The 15097-nt window shown below is 37.0% G+C and overlaps 1 pseudogene; it reads right to left on the minus strand.

The window, feature by feature from the left end:
* Positions 1-199: 199 nt before the first annotated feature.
* On the minus strand, positions 200-1131 carry LOC101683964 (annotated as a pseudogene).
* Between the last annotated feature and the right edge of the window lie 13966 nt (positions 1132-15097).

Raw genomic sequence — 15097 nt, forward strand, 5'->3', positions numbered from 1 at the left:
TAATCCACAATGTCAGAACTGAGTTCTCAGGAAAAGAAAGAACCAGGCTGGCATTATGAGGGAAGCTACTAGTTTGAGCGCAGAAGTACAGAAAAAAAATAAGGAAATAAGCTGTATTATAATAGAGACATTGGTGAAGTCAGGATACACATCATATTTGATATCTGTATAGATTAAGAAATCAGTCAAAACCCTCAATTCATCTCTTGCTTTCTGAGGTAGTTGTAATATGCCATAGGTTTCTCATGAAATTTTTCACTTCTGCATTCCTCAGTGTGTAGATGAGTGGTTGAGAAAAGGGGTCCCAATAGTATAAAATATGGACACCATCTTGTCCATGGGGAAAGTGGTTGGGATACATGAATATATGAATACACATGGACCAAGAATAAGACTACTATGATGATGTGAGAAGTGCAAGTAGAGAGAGCTTTTTTCCCTCCCCTCTGCACTATGCTTTCACAGTGAATGCAAGATGAAAATGTATGAGGTCATCAGAAACACAAAACTGCTTGTACAAATGGGCCCGCTGTTAGACACCCATTCTAGGTTGATCATGTGGTTGTGCATGCAAGCAAGTTTCAGCAAGGGCTGTAAATAACAGCGGTAATGATCAATCAAATTGTGTCCACAGAAAGGCAATTTCAAGGCCAGGAAAGGCCTCAGCTATAGAATGGATAAAAGCCCCTATCCATGCAATAACAATCAAGATGATGCAGACCTGCCATCTCATAATGGTTGGGTAATGTAAGGGCTTGAAGATGGCCACATAATGATCAGCAGCCATGAGGATGAGGACAAAGACCTCCATGCATCCAAAGAAGTGCAAGGCAAAGACTTGAATCATGCACTCATTGTAAGTTATGATTCTTTTTGCAAAGAGTGAATCCACAATTAGTCTGGGGGCTGTGGATGTTGAGAAGCAGAAGTCAGTAAGTGACAAATAAAATAGGAAAAAGTACATGGGGCTTCCAAGTGTCCAGATGGACTTGATGATCACAATAATCAGCAAATTCCTATCATGGTTCCCACATATAAAATGAAGAAGTATACAAATACCATTTTCTTTTTCATAGGATCTTGGGTCAATCCTAACAGTATGAACTCAATGATGCTATTATTTTGTTGCATAATTTCAGGCAAAGTAGAGAAAGCACAGGTTAGAAATAATTAATCTTCCCATCAAGACATACAAATGGCTATCAGACACATGAAAAGATGATCATCATCATTAGCCCTCAGGGAGATTCAAATTAAAACCACATTAAGATATCACCTTACACCAGTTAGAATGGCCAAAATTAACAAAACAGGAAACAACACTGTTGGTAGGAATGCAAGTTGGTGCAGCCTCTTTGGAGAACAGTGTGGAGATTCCTCAAGAAATTAAAAATAGAACTTCCCTATGACCCTGCCATTGCACTCCTGGGTATTTACCCCAAAGATACAGATGTCGTGAAAAGAAGGGCCATCTGTACCCCAATGTTTATAGCAGCAATGGCCACGGTTGCCAAACTATGGAAAGAACCAAGATGCCCTTCAACAGACGGATGGATATGGAAGATGTGGTCCATATACACTATGGAGTATTATGCCTCCATCAGAAAGGACAAATACCCAACTTTTGTAGCAACATGGACGGGACTGGAGAGATTATGCTGAGTGAAATAAGTCAAGCAGAGAGAATCAATTATCATATGGTTTCACTTATTTGTGGAGCATAACAAATATCATGGAGGACAAGGGGTATTAGAGAGGAGAAGGGAGTTGGGCTAAATTGGAAGGGGAGGTGAATCATGAGAGACTATGGACTCTGAAAAACAATCTGAGGGGTTTGAAGTGGTGGGGTGGTGGGGGGGGTGGGAGGTTGGGGTACCAGGTGGTGGGTATTATAGAGGGCACGGATTGCATGGAGCACTGGGTGTGGTGAAAAAATAATAAATACTGTTTTTCTGAAACTAAATAAATTTAAAAAAAATTTTTAAAAAAGAAATAATTAATCTGCAAAGAAAGAAGTATTATGAAATGAGTACTTCATTTGGAGGTCAAATCTATATTCTTACCCACCTATAATCCCTACCTTCCATGATATTTTCCTCTGAATAAAGTGCAAATCTTTATTTATAATTTATAATCTACTCACCTGATTGCTTATGGAAACAATGAAATATATCATTAATGAAAGAGGACCTAATTCTTCAGCCATAAAAATATTAAATTAGGGGATTTGGATTGAGAGGGTATCTTTCTGAATTGGATGTCTTTCTTGAGTTTATACCAAACACCCATCAGGTTGGAATGTTGCCAAGTGGAGAAAATTCATGCATGATATACATAATGCTTTTTCATAATACTTGAACCTGGTAATTTGGTTATAAAATATCTTATCATAAATATTTTGAACATTCAAAGAATGATGTAGAAACTTTGATAGTGTTTCCCTTAATGAAACCTAAGAGAGAAAAAGAGCAAGAAAGAGAGAAAGGAGATATAATATTTTAGTAGTGAACATTCCTTCAACTGGTCCAGTCCATATTGAAATTTGTTTTAATCTGTTAGTTTGACTGTTTATTTCCTGTTACTTTAACTCTCAATAATTTCTAGTTGTTTGTAGTTTTAAATTCAGCTTCTATAAATTTGTTCTTTTGAAATTATTCTTCACCTTGTTCAGTATATTAATGGGTCTCTCAGCAAATTTTCCTAAGACACAAAGAGAGACTCAGACTAAATAAAATATAAATAAAGAACATTCGGCATAAAAAGCAAAATACTTCTTTTTTTCCCAAAGTTCATGTTACTTTAAGCACCAGGGATTTAGAAGATGAATTAAGGAAGTTCCAAGTCATAGCAGAAACTTTTCAATAAAATTCGTGGAATCTAGATTCTTTAGTGTCCCATACCCTGATTTTAGTAAGAGAAGATAGAAACAGGAAGGGAGCTAATATTTATTTATAGATGCCAAATGGTGGAATAATCTTCTCCGTCCTCATAACAGATACTTTCCATATAGTAAAACAATTACAAGCACAAATGCCAAAGCATTTAAGTATATTTACAACATGTGTTCCAGACAAAAGCAAAATTTTCTCAAATATAGATTTCAAAGATCAATCTTTAAAAACACAGTGTTTAGGGTACCTGATGGCTCAGTCAGTTATCGTCTGACTCTGGATTTCCACTCAGCTTATGATTTCAGGATTGTGAGATAGAGCCCCATGCCAGGTTCTGTGTCTTGTGTGGAGCCTGCTTAAGATTCTCTCTCTTCCTCTCCTTCTGCCCCTTCCCTTGCTCTCACACACACTCTCCCTCTCTCTCTCTGAATAAGTAAAATCTTTTTAAAAAACCAAACTGTGCAAATGAAAATGGGCCAAATAATTGATTTCAAAAGAAACTTCTTATTAAAAATGTGGAAAGATAATAAATTTAATTAATATCTAAATACATTCAAATTTAAATTCTAACTATATATCTTTTCACTTATCAGATTAATAAATTGACCTTTTTTGATAAATGTATTTTTATTTTCTTAAGATTTTATTTACTTATTTAATAGAGAGAGGACAGAGCATGGGGAGCAGCAAGCAGAGGAGAGGGAGAAGCAGAATCCCTGCTCGGCAGGGAGCCAGATGCTGGACTCAATCCCATGATCCTGATATCATGACCTAAGCCAAAGGCAGATGCATAACCTACTGACCCACTCAAGTGCCCCATTGATAAATGTATCCTAACAAACACTACTGAAATTGATGTGGGAAACAACGGATCCCACATACTTTTGGTAGGAGTTTAAGGGGGTGCAATTTCTTGGGGATTGATTTTCATTGCTGAGGATATTTCAGTGGCACTTAGACACAGGTCTAGTAATTCCATTTGCTGCAAATAATCTCACAGGCATAAAGATAGTCACAGCAGTCCTTTCCAAGTCAGAAAAGGGGAAGAAACAACTTCAAGCCCATCAGAAAGGAAGCTAAATGAATCAGGGATGCTATTTTATGAATCATCAATAAAAAGGAGGTGGATACATATATGCAGTGGTTTCTAAAATATGTTGAAAAGTGATAGAGTTCAGGATTCTATGCAGAGGATGGTAGTGTAATCATTATCAGAAGAATAATATATCACACACACACACACACACAGACTCATATCATATCATTGTATTTAAGATAGTACCAAACTTACATAATATTTGTGGATTCAGGGGTGCTTGGGTGGCTCAGTGGGTTAAAGCCTCTGCTTTCAGCTCAGGTCATGATCCCAGGGTCCAGGGATCGAGCCCCGCATCGGGCTCTCTGCTCAGCAGGGAGCCTGCTTCCTCCTCTCTCTCTGCCTGCCTCTCTGCCTACTTGCAATCTGTGTCAAATAAATAAATAAAATCTTAAAAAAGAAAAAGAAAGTACATATTCCTTAACAGGATGTGATCCAAATGGCACTTTGCCTCTGTGACCTTTCTCCCAATAACCCATAACTCCAGTCCAGTCTTGAGTAAAATAACAGACAAACCCTAAATGTAGGTTTTTATATAAAATTTTTGTCTAGTTCTGCTCAAAATGCCAATTTCAATCAAAAACAAGAAAAGTTCAGAGGTGCCTGCTCTATTCAGTTGATTAAGCCTCTGACCCTTGTTTTAGGCTCAGGTCATGATCTCAGGGTCCTGGGATTGAGCTCTTCATGGGGCTCCAAAGTCAGCAAAGAGTTTGCCTCTCTGCCTCTCTCCCTCTGCTCTCCTTCTGCTTGAGCTCTCTCTCTCTCTCAAATAAAGAAAAAAAAAAACAGAAAAGTTAAGAAAACACTTATTATGATGGACACTGAGTAAACTATTGATTTTTTAAAAATATTTTATTTCTTTATTTGTCAGAGAGAGACAGAGAGAAAGAGACAAGCCAGGGGAGCATGGGCACAGGGAAAAGCAAGCTCCCCACTAATCAGAAAGCCCATTGCTAGACTTATTTCAGGACCCTAGGATTATGACCTGAGCTGAAGGCACATGCTTAACCTACTAAGGCATCCTTAGAATTGTTGAATCATTTTTTTCCCACCTGAAACTAATCTAATATGTTAATCATACTTGAAATAAATAAATACAAGAACCTTAGGAGAAACTGCCACTGTCTGGAGCTCCTGAAGAAGACATGACAACTGAATATATTGTGGTATATTGATAAGACTCTGGAGAAGAAAAGCAATATTAGTTAAAATCAAAGTTACTTGTTAAAAGTATGGATATTAGTTTAAAATAATGTGTTTGCTTAAACTGAATTAGTTTTGACAATTGTACTATACTATGTAAGATGGTAACAGGGGAAACAGTGCAGAGCATAAGGGAACTCTGCATCATTTCTACAATTTCCCTGTAAATATAAATTTGTTATAACATATAGTTTACTAAAAATAACAACTTATTTCATTTAAAATGTCATCAAAGTTTATCCATCTTGTAGCAGGAGTCAGAAATTCCTTCTTTTTCCATGCTGAATAATATTCTATTGTACATGTACCACAAAATCTGCAAAGTCTATGTCCCCTTTTGAGTCTAAAGAAACTGCTATAAACCAGTAAAAGCCAACGTCGCAGTTCAGGTCCCTAGGTAGGAGGCTCCTTAGGTCAGGAAGAGTTAATGTGTCAGTGCAGGTCATCAGACAGGCAAAGCTAAGCGTTCAGTTAGGCAGGAAAGTTCCTCTTACTCAGGGGACATTAGCTTTTTGAAATTTTCAGGCCTTTCTTTGGTTGAATGAAGACCCTTCTTTAGTGAGAACAAATTAATTTACTCAGTCTAGCAATTCAAAAATTAATATCATCTAGAAAAATTTCATAGTCACAACCCAAAGCAATACTCAAACAAATATTTGAGCACCCTGTGGTCTAGGTGAGTTAACACATAAAATCAGTCAGTACAAGTTTATTTCTTAACCATCTAGCTCTTACACATATCTCATTAAACTGTACTTAATCTCCAAGTAAAGAAAGCATGTGGAGCCTGGGTGGCTCAGTTGGTTACATATCTGCCTTTGGCTCAGAGTCCTGGGATTTAGACCCATGATGGGCTCTCTGCTCAGAGGGGAACCTGCTGCTGCTGCTCTCTCTCTCTGGCTGCCTCTCTGCCTGCTTGAGCTCTCTGTCCCCCTGTCAAATAAATAAATAAATAAAATGTTTAAAGAAAAACAAAGACAACACAAGGTCAGAATTCCACCTAACATCATACAACTCTCCTGCATACAACTGAAAATACACTAAAACCTCTACTAGAAGGAAAGGCAATTTTGGGGGAGTGATTTTTACTTTCTCCTTGATATTCAGTAAGTTAAATACTATGATGTGAAATTAAAACAGTAACATACTATGATATAAAGTCAACATATTTTCTGTTACATAATGAGGTAGCAAGAAAGGGAAGAAAACTAAGATGTGTGTGTGTGTGTGTGTGTATAAAACAAATATTTATACTATAAGGAGTAAATATAATAACTACAGTATGCATTTTTGTAACAGTCACATGGTTAATTTATAATTTCTTCTGTTACTCCTTCTATATTCAATGTGCCCTTAGCAAGCACAAATGCTGGTCATGGTTCTTTAGCTGGTGGGGAGACACAAACTTTCATTACTGAAGGGTCTGGGTCCTTAGTAGTTCTGCCTTGATTGGTTTGTTGTAGTTTTTCTGTTGATGTTAACACAGAGCATGGTGATACTAAGAGTGGTCCTCTGGGATCTCCTATATTTTAGATATACTCTTTCTTATCTCCACTGTGGAGTAGTAGTCCAATTTCCCCTTTGTTGCCATGATAGATCACTCTAGCCAGTACAGCAACTTATTTCTTTACCTATTGATTCAAAGGCATGAACTGCCCAAAGTCAGACAGCAGTCTTGACTCTGTTTAGTAGGATCTTGTTATGTCTCACGCTGGAAGAATTTATCCCTTTGGAATTAAGACTTAGAAGCAAGAAAAACACAAGTTAATGAGAACAGAAATGAAACATTTTGTTAGTCATTCATTAAGGGCAGTATGAATGTTGGCTCTCCCATTTCTATCCTTTGATTACAGGACCTGGCTATGGGAGGAACAGCAACATGTATTGGATGCTAATTCAGAGCATATGTGGCCTTTCATAGAACTGACGACTCTTGCTCCAACCCTGGAAGGTGTTGCTACTTAGTTCATACTACAACTAATTTGGAAAAAGTTATCCAAACATTTTATCATGCCAGTTGTTTCAAGATACTGGGAAATATGGTAACAACACTGAATTCCATGAGCATGGGACCATTGTGGCACTTCATTTGCTGTGAAGTGAGGCCATTGATTAGAGGAAAAACTGTGTGCAATACTATAATGGTGGATAACAAGTTCTCATGAATTATTCTCATGATGAGATCATGAGTCTATCAAAGGAAGGTAGGAGTGCCTAGGAATAAGACTGGCTTAATTGCACAAAATGGTTCATCTTATCCACTTAATTATTAAAACCTCCTCTGCTGGTGACCTCTTGGTAAGCATTCACAAGGGACAAATATATCTTTGTATGTTTTTACTTATTCAGAAAAGTATGGAAATATGCCTCTTCTTCAGATTGTCTTATTACTAATTTTTCAATGATTTATTTTTCATGTTCCTGACCATTCAGCCAAACCATTAGTCAAAACCCTTAAATTAGTATACATTGTACTTCTGGCCATTACTCCCTCCAAGAAAATGAACACCAGGTGCATTGCTTAAATTTCTACCCATTGAAGGAATTTCCCATCCCCACTGACCTTGAAGGATTTTCCAGAATAGGGCTGTGGTGCTGCTTTTATTCACTTTTGACCTGTATCTACATATCACTGCAGAATTTTCTGTACATCAGGCCCAAATCTTTTCTCCTTATGTCAATTGATCATAGTGAACTTTCCATAAGGCCTTGGGTTCAGGCTGAATTTGGGTACTTCTTCATGTAACCATTTGTTCAGTTCCTTCTTGGGCCAGAAGTTCTGTACAGACGTCCCTACCTATGTGGGGAGAGCAATGTGTTTCATGATGCCCAGTGATTCCTGAAACTATGGGTAGTGCCAAAAACCATTATAGTATGTTTTTTCTATACCTGCATACCTGTGATAAAGTTATATTATAAATTAGGCACAGTAAGAGATTAATAACACTCATAATAAAACATAAAAATTATAACACCAAACTGTAATAAAAGTTATCTGAATATTCTCTCCTCCCCCTCTCTCTCTCTCTCTCAAAAAACCTGATTGTACTGTATATACCCTTTTTCCTGTGATGATGTGAGATGATAAAATGTCATTGTGATAAGATGAAGTGAGGTAAATGACACAAGCATTGTGTTGTAACATTAGGCTACTATTTATCTTCTGCAGTATGTCAGAAGGAGGATCATCAACTTCTGAAAACATGGAAGGGAAAACTGTATATTAGGACACTATTCTATTTGATAAAGGAGTGCTGCTTTGCACACCCAACTTTATGGCTCTATGAATCAGAAAATACCAAGTTCATGATGAGCAATTCTTGTTTCACAGAAATTTAATGGCCCGTGTTAAGTGTTTAGTCCCTGCTAAGGCCTGGTTGCAGGGCAAGAGCAAGTTCTCAAAAAGGGAGTAGTTATCTGTGGAGGATGGCAGCACTTTGCTCCAAAATCCTGAGGGCCTGCACTGCAATTCATATATGGAGAACTTCCAAACACCTGAACAACATTCCTTTCTTCCACTGATGCATGAAATACCATAAGACGTGCAGAATCCTAACAGCCATGTGGATTAGAAGCTTGGACCACAGTCTGGACCTGTGGCAGAAACTTTTCCTTTTTCTGAGCTCCACGCAAACTAGCAACTTCTTGAGTTACTTGATAAATAGACCAGAGTAAAACACCCAAATGAAGAACACATTGCTTCCCCAATCCAAAGGAGCCCATTGGGTATTGTGTATCTTTTGGTGTTGGAGAGGATAGATGGACCAAGATAGGGTGTATTTATCCCTTCACCTTAAAAGGGATATATTTTGTTTTGTTTTATTTAAATTTAAGTTAGTTCACATTGAGTATATTATTAATTTGGGGGTAGAATTTAGTGATTCATCAGTCGCATATAACACCCAGTTCTCATTACATGAAGCGTCCTCCTTAATGTCCATTATCCAATTACCCTATCACCCTACCTCCCTCCCTTTCAGTAATTCTGTTTTGTTCACTATTGTTAGGTATGTCTTGTAGTTCGTCTGCCTCTGGTTTTATCCTATTGTGTTTTTCCTTCAAAAGTGATATCTTTTTTTTTTAAGATTTTATTTATTTGACACAGAGAGAGAGAGAGAGATCATAAGTAGGCAGAGGCAGGCAGAGTGAGAGGGGGAAGCAGGGTCCCCACTGAGCAGAGAGTCCAACGTGGGGCTTGATCCCAGGACCCTGAGATCATGACCTGAGCCGAAGGCAGAGGCTTAACCCACTAAGCCATGAAGGTGCCCCTCAAAGGTGAATCTTGATATGCTCCATACTCTGGGCCACTGGAAAATTCACTGAATTTAAGTCCCCTGAGTTTTAATTGTGTTTAGTTTCCCTCCTCTGACAGACATGTGTTACCAATAGATCTAGAGTAGTTAAGTCTTGATGACTCAATCCACTCAACACGATGTCATCAATATAATGGACCACTGTGGATAGCTCATAGAATAAATCAAGGTCCTCAAGGTCCTCATGAACTAAATTATAATATAGTGCTGTAGTGTTGACACATCCTGAGGTAGGGCACAGAAGGCATATTGGTGGCCTTGTAAGCTGAAATTAAACTATTTCTAATGGTTCTTACCGACAGGGAGAGAAGAAACAATTAGTGAAATCACTTGCTGAATATCAGGTATCTGAGAATCTGTTAATTTGTTCATTGAGGAAAACACATTTGATATTGATAGAGCAAGAGAGCACAAGCAGAGGGTATAACAGAGGGAAAGGAAGAAGCAGGCTTCCCATTGAGCAGGGAACCTGATGCCTGGCTCCATCCCAGGCCCCTGGGATCATTACCCGAGCCAAAGGCAGAAGCTTCACCATCTGAGCCACCCAGGCACCCCAACAGTAAGTTTTAACATGATTAGGAGACTTTTTATCATCTTCCCTGTTCCTCCCTCTCCAGGTTCATATCAAGTTATTTACCTTTTATAAGCTCATTGTCTAGCATGAGGCACATGGTCAGAGTTCAATAAATAATTGTTGATTAAATAGATGAATTACCAGCCATTGCCACATTGAATTCACGAGGTTTCCTGTATACTCATTTTTACCCACTGGCCTTTGTTATATATTCTTTCCTGTAACAATTCTCATGCTCCAACTGATGTTCGTATTCACTCTGCTTACTCCATTTCAAGTTCCAGGTACCGTTTTGTATGTCTTTTCATCTTGGAACCTTTTCTGACCCCTGGTTCTTTGCTGTGTGTCCCTCAAACATGTTTTCATAGCACCTGTGCTGCCTCTAACCTCATCATGTATAACAGTGTGCTGTCATTTCCTGCTCTCCTCTGGGTGTCTCTTAGTGGATCTGAAACTCTGTGAAGGCAAGATCCAGGTTCCTCTCTATTCACCTTTGAAACAGAAGCTGTGAATGTGTCTAATACATTCTATGGGCTCTAGAAATTTTTGATTAATGAGTGAGGGATAGAAAGAATTAATAGAATATATTTATCCTGAAGTGTTTTGTGTGTAAATAGAAGCATATATTTTTTAAAACTAAACTGTGCCCTACCTCAGGATGTGTCAACACTACAGCACTATATTATAATTTAGTTCATGAGGACCTTGAGGACCTTGATTTATTCTATGAGCTATCCACAGTGGTCCATTATATTGATGACATCGTGTTGAGTGGATTGAGTCATCAAGACTTAACATTTCATAATGAAATGTTGCCAAAAAGTAAACTAACAGATAAAAATAACATGAAGACCTCACATTAATATGTTGATATCCTACTGAAAGCAGGGAGAGTATTAAGGTAAGCTATTTGCCCCTTCATTGAGAATCTCAGCTTCAATTTCTGTTTCATTTCACACTTTAAGCAGGAGTTAAGACAAATTGTGTTTTTTCAAAGAGAGCTAGCTAGAATTCTGAGAGTCTGGTTAAGTCAATAGCAGGAAAGAAATTCCCTACCTCCCGCCCTAAAATTAGATATATCTATATAGATATAGATATATAAATATATCTATATATATTTATATATATATAAATATATCTAATTTTTATCTAATATCTATATATAGATATATCTAATTAGATATATTTAATTTATAATCTTATAAATATCTAAATATATATCTAGATATATAAATAAATACCTATATATATATATATCTAATTTTGGGGTGGGAGGTAGGGAATATATATATTCTATCATCTATCTATCTATCTATCTATCTATAATTTGCTTTAAATTTTATTGACTTTATTCACCTTATTTTACACTTTTTTAAATTTTCATTTTCTTGCATTCATTTCATTTCTATTCTTTTCAATGTAAGATTTATGATAAATAGCAGTAACTTTTTTCCCCTTTATTTCATATGTGTTCCTTGTCAAGATCATCCAAAATATCCTTTTGACCTTTGCTTGAGTTGAATCAATATGGAGGTCCAGTTACATTTATTTGTCACCTAAAATAGCTTTCTTACTACATAATTTCCTAATGACACCCATATTAAATCCTTTCATCTGGTCATTTTCATCTGGTCATTTCTCAAGGTATAGATTAAAGGATTTAATATGGGTGTTATTGTAGTATAGAGCAATGCAACTGCTTTATCAATAGATAAAGTAGCTGTGGATCTCACATACACAAATATGCAGGACACAAATAATAGGACAACCACTGTGATGCAGGAGACACAGGTAGAGAGGGCTTTGCACCTTGCCTCCAAGCTGTGGTTCCTTAGGGAGCACAGAATGACCACCAGGAGACCAGCAAGAGGAGGAAGTTTAACAGACAGAAAGAACCACTGTTGGTAGCAACGAAGAGCCCTAGAGTGTGGGTATTAGTGCAGGCAAGATTGAGCAAAGTGCTCAGAACACACATAAAGTGATCTATGAGGTTAGGGTCACAGGAGGGTAATGGGATGATAAAGAGGATCTGTATGGCTGCATGTAGAAAGCCTTTCACTCACACCAATCCCATTAGCAGGACACACACTTATGAAGTGAAATGGCTTGCAGATGGCCACAAGTGGTCACAGGCCATCACAGTAAGCAGGATGACATCAGAATGTTCTCCAAATATTTGGTAATACAGGCATTGAATGGGATGATATTCTCTCCATGAAGTGAATCTAAGGTTTGTGTAGGGGTATTGACAGAAAAATAGCAGGCATCAATGAAGGAGAGATAGGAAAAAGTACATGGGGACCCTGGTAAATGGCTGTCAGTGACAGTGACCAAGATAAGCACATTCCCTACCCAAGAGATGATGCAGCAACAAATATGATTTTTTGCATCTTTAGATTCTCTCTGAACCCCAGTAAGAAAAAAAAAAAAAAACACTGTCAATTTCTTCCTATTCTCCATTATTTCATTTGTGAATAATTAATTACCTGAAAAAATCCTTTTTGATTAATATAACCTTGAATTTATTAATCTTTTTTTTAAATCTAGTAAATAATAAATGCCTAACTTCTATTGAGTTGTGGATTTTCATGGGGTTTTATGAGCTAGAAGGTAAGTTCTGATTCTTTTTTTTTTTTTTTAAAGATTTTATTCATTTATTTGACAGACAGAGATCACAAACAGGCAGAGAGGCAGGCAGAGAGAGAGGAAGGGAAGCAGGCTACCAGCCAAGCAGAGAGCCCGATGCGGGACTCAATCCCAGGACCCCGGGACCATGACCTGAGCTGAAAGCAGAGCCTTTAACCCACTGAGCCATCCAGGTGCCCCATAAGATCTGATTCTTTTTTTTTTTTTTTAAGATTTTATTATTTATTTGACAGAAAGAGATCACAAGTAGGCAGAGAGGCAGGCAGAGAGAGAGAGAGAGGGAAGCAGGCTCCCTGCTGAGCAGAGAGCTGGATGCGGGACTTGATCCCAGGACCCTGAGATCATGACCTGAGCTGAAGGCAGTGGCTTAACCCACTGAGCCACCCAGGCACCCATAAGATCTGATTCGTAAAGATTGTCTTTGCACACCTCATTGTCAGAGATGGCTGAGAGCCTATATTCAAGGGTGGTAATATCATCTAAGTTTGAAAATAGTGGTCGGAAATGGATGTCAAGGGTATAAATGTAAAGCTGGACTTTTTCTTTTACCCTTAGGATGTGGAGACCCATGGAAGGTATTAGAGAATATGAGTGGAAGGATGAAAAGGAATTGGAGTAAGGATGACTTTGAGATATATCTTTGGTAAAGATCTTTGTGTGTCTTGGATTAAGTCAGCTGACCTTCAGTAAAGGGATGCAAGCTAGTGAAAAGAAAGCCAAGTATCTCACTATTTATAATAGTTTATAAAAAGGGTAGCAGGGTGTTTCTTATGTAAATATAATAAAAAGCCTTCAGGAGCTAGTATAAAAGAATTGATAATAACTATTGCCAAATGTAATAACATTATAATGTCTTATAAATATACTTTTTAATGATCGATTGCTATGTGCATGGCAGTAACCTATGTGGACAATATTATTTCATCCATTTTGCAAATGAAGAAACAATTGCAGAGACTGATGTTAATAGTAATAATAATGATAATATCAACCAAAACTTAATAGACACTTGTTTGTGCTCATTTTTGCAAAAATGTTATTGTTTCTCACTACAAAACTCACTACAAAAGTGAGATAATTACCACTGTTATTTTATACTTCTTTTACAAAGAAAGAGATGCAAACATAGAGAAATTATGGATCCTGTCGAAGGTCAAGAAGATAATAAAAGGTAGAGCCAAAATTAGATCAAATTATACTTGTTAACTTTTTTCTACTAATTTTTTTATCTTTTCCTTACATTGTTATGTTATAATAAACAATGTTGAACTAGGAATCTCCTTTTGACATAGCATAATAATTATAATGACTTTAATTCTCCTTCATAGGCAAGTGTACATGAAGCAATATCATCAACAGACACACACACACACACACACACACACACACACACACACACGCATTGGAATCCCTAAATATTAATACAAATGTGGTGGTCTTTTCAATGAACAACACCTTTACCTTGGCCTCTTATGGAGCCCTATTTCCTCCCTTCCCAGTCTCCTTACAAGAGCGGGACTCTAGATTTTTCTGAACAATGTTGAAAATGACTACCATAGTGGTTAAGTGTCTTGTATTGGCTTGAAAACCAGAGAAACTAGATTGGAATCTTGCCTTTTACACTTGTGACTTTCTTTTTCCAGGGTATTTTTCTTGGCAACTTACATCCTTGTTTCCTCTTTTATAAAATGAGAATTATAATATCAATATCCCAGGTGTTATGAGAATTGAGGGAACATATATGAAATACCCACCACATTATTGTGGGAGCACAAAAGACTTTTACTTTTTTTTTTTTTTTTTACTGTGTATGCAACTACGTGATAGGAAGAATTGGTATTTTGAGTGAAATTCAGGGAAAAAAATAAACCATGCAATAAGGCGAGGGAGAATCATCTCCCCAATTTAATTTTCAAGAAGCCACAGAGGCTCACATTATTCATGGCCATTAACCTCAGGAAGGACTATCTCTGGTCATGCTTATATTAAATGACTGGTGACTTATGTCATTTATTACTGGTATTTATGTCTTTTCTGTGTGTGAAGTATATTTACATTTGATTTTCATGCTCATGATTAGTCTTTAATGTTAATGTTCTCATGGCAAAATAAAGTGAATGGTGTCAAAGAGCTGGTTCTTGAAGACTGTGTAATCATTATGAGCCTCAAGTTTTTCATTTGTCAAATTAGGCTAATGATATTTATCAACTATCTTCTGAAGAATTGGTGTGAGGATAAAATATTACTTTATTTGACTAGTGTTGAAAGATAATGGTTATTATATATAGAAAGTTCCAATCTTTCTCTCTCTCTCTTTTTTTTTTAAGTATAGGGATAAAGGGAACATTTCTCAATTTCATAAAATCTATCTATG

The sequence above is a fragment of the Mustela putorius genome, unplaced genomic scaffold, assembly GCF_011764305.1.
Source record: "Mustela putorius furo isolate JIRA1106 unplaced genomic scaffold, ASM1176430v1.1 tig00000127_pilon_pilon_pilon, whole genome shotgun sequence".
Classification (NCBI taxonomy): domain Eukaryota; kingdom Metazoa; phylum Chordata; class Mammalia; order Carnivora; family Mustelidae; genus Mustela; species Mustela putorius.